At 42.2% G+C, this 2,456-nt stretch overlaps 1 protein-coding gene across 1 annotated transcript in view; it reads left to right on the top strand.

The window, feature by feature from the left end:
* The first annotated feature begins 1,596 nt into the window (after positions 1–1,596).
* Positions 1,597–2,456, top strand: part of oclnb (occludin b) — a 37,711-nt gene continuing 36,851 nt past the window's right edge. The window contains exon 1 of the mRNA XM_032511268.1: positions 1,597–1,663. The gene's annotated coding sequence lies outside the window, so the exon portion shown is untranslated. The remainder of the gene's footprint in view (positions 1,664–2,456) is intronic.

The raw sequence follows: 2,456 nt of genomic DNA, 5'->3' as shown, positions 1-2,456 counted from the left end.
ATACAGTAAGGATGGGATGCTGTTGACCTCAACTGAGGAGGTAGTAGGGCGGTGGAAGGAGCACTTTGATTAACTCCTAAATCAAAGAACACGCCCTCTAAGGTAGAGGCAGAGATGGAGGGTGATGGGGGACTGTCGTCAATTTCTCTGGTGTAGGTCGCTGAGATAGTTAAACAAGTCCACAGTGGCAAAGCCCCAGGGATTGATGAGAGCCGTCCAGAAATGCTGAAAGCGCTGGGTGTGGAGGGGCTGTCTTGGTTGACATGCCTCTTCAACATTGCGTGGTCTGGGACGGTGCCTAGGGAGTGGCAGACCCGGGTGGTGGTTCCCCTCAAAATGGGGAAAAGGAGGGACCTTTTCAGGGCCATCCAATCTCTGTATGACCATATTGAGAGCTGTGTCTGGGTTCTCGGCAGTAATTCGGACTCGTTCCACGTGAGGGCTGGCCTCCGCCAGGGCTGTGCTTTGTCACCAATCCTGTTTGTAGTAGTTATGGACAGGATATCGAGGCATAGTTGGGGTGGGAGGAGGCCTAGGGGTAGAATAAGGACTAGGTGGAGGGATTATATCTCCAACCTGGCCTGGGATCACCTTGGGATCCCCCAGTCGGAGCTGGTTAATGTGGCTCGGAAAAGGGAAGTTTGGGGTCCCCTACTGGAGCTGCTCCCTCTGCGGATAAGCAGACGGAGATGGATGGATGGATTCTCCTCAGAAAGAATAGATTAGCATTGCAGCCTTTCTGTCCCAGGTTACATCAGTTTTTTTACATATTAAATTTTAATGAAAGACTAAATAACACCTTTGTAGCATTTGTCAAAAAACAGCCTAAGGTAAAATTCTTTTTGTTGTATTTATAAGGATTTCTAACAGTCAAAAAACAATTGACTACAGTTCTGTACAAATCATTAAAACAAAGACATTATACTAAAAAATATTGAATGTATGTAAACATTAAGTGCCCTCCTGTGCCATGAACTACTACAAACTGCTATTTTTAGTCACTGTTCCATTATATTTTACTGTGACTATTATTGTTACTCTTCATTTCAACCCCAACCGGCCCGTCAGACACCACCTACCAAGAGCCTGGGTCTGTCCGAGGTTTCTGCCTAAAAGGAAGTTTTTCCTCGCCACTGTCGCACTGTTGCTTGCTCTGGAGGAAACTACTAGAACTGCTGGGTCCTTGTAAATTATAGAGTGTGGTCTAGACGTTCTCTAACTGTAAAGTGTCTCGAGATAGCTCTTGTTATGAATTGATATTATTAATAAAATTGAATTGAATCATTAATTAATCATTAATGAAACTGAAATATTAGCATGAGCTCTGTTTCATTAATTTCAATAATTAATTTAATTTAATATAAATGCTACTATAAATTCCAATTTAGTAAAAACCTCCAAAACAAAAATATTTCGCAAATATCAAAACTCGTGACTTTCGAGGAACTCAGGGTGTCGATTCCAGAAGAGTAAACGGTGCTGCTTGTTCCACGTTCTTGTTATTGTTAAAGCAACAGGACAGGTTAGACCTGTTGACTGGGGAGTCGCCCACCACGTGATGAATACACACCTGTAGGCGCACGCATGCGGCCGCGCGCACATTGTGTTTGCGTTCGTTACCCTACTACTGTCTTCATCTGCATCAGGCGGTTCATCACACAAGGTGGGTCAGATTAAAACGTTTAACTGATCGTTCAGTCAGAATCTAATAAGAGACATATTAACTTTGTAACTGATATTGTCTATTTTACTCAATAAATGAGCATCTGATAAAACTAACTGAGGTGGGTTAGCTAGTTTCCCACAGGGTGAAACTATATAGCCTACAATTCAGTCGTTATGGTATGATAGGCTAGTGGTTATAACATTACAGAACATTTAATGTTATAAAGGGGATTTTCCACAACAGAAAATAGACGAATGTCAATCAAATAGACTACAATGTGTTTCTCCAGAGCCAAATCCGCCATTGCCAGAGCCGCCTCCATACGAAAGTAAGCCAAAATAATCACGTTATGCAGCTAAGCTTAGCTATCTTTTACATCAAGACAAGACGAGACAAGAAAACAAAATGTAGCTGCTCAACAAACGCTGAAAAAAATAGATAATTTCGGGCAAAATCTATCTCTAAAAATGTGTGAAAATGGTGGAACTAAACTGGATATTTTCTCATGAGAACTGCTTTGACATTCGTTTATTTTCTGTTGTGGGAAATCCCCTTTGTACCCAGCTAACAATTTTTGGTTCCCAGAACGTTCGTCTTTGGTTGTGGGAACGTTCCCTGAAGGTTTGTTTTGGTTGTAGTTTGGTTGTCAGTTGGTTAATTGGAAGGGTTTCTTAACGTTCCGGGAACGTTCGTTTTTTGGTTACAGCGAACGTTCTCGGAACGTTCCCCTAACAGTTACAACCTTTAGAGAACGTTAGGCAAACGTTCCGAAAACGTTGCAACCTTTAGC

This window comes from Etheostoma spectabile, unplaced genomic scaffold (genome assembly GCF_008692095.1).
Source record: "Etheostoma spectabile isolate EspeVRDwgs_2016 unplaced genomic scaffold, UIUC_Espe_1.0 scaffold342, whole genome shotgun sequence".
In the NCBI taxonomy this organism is placed as follows: Eukaryota; Metazoa; Chordata; class Actinopteri; order Perciformes; family Percidae; genus Etheostoma; species Etheostoma spectabile.
Note: the sequence above shows the minus strand (reverse complement) of the source record. Positions and strands in the feature narration are given on the sequence as shown.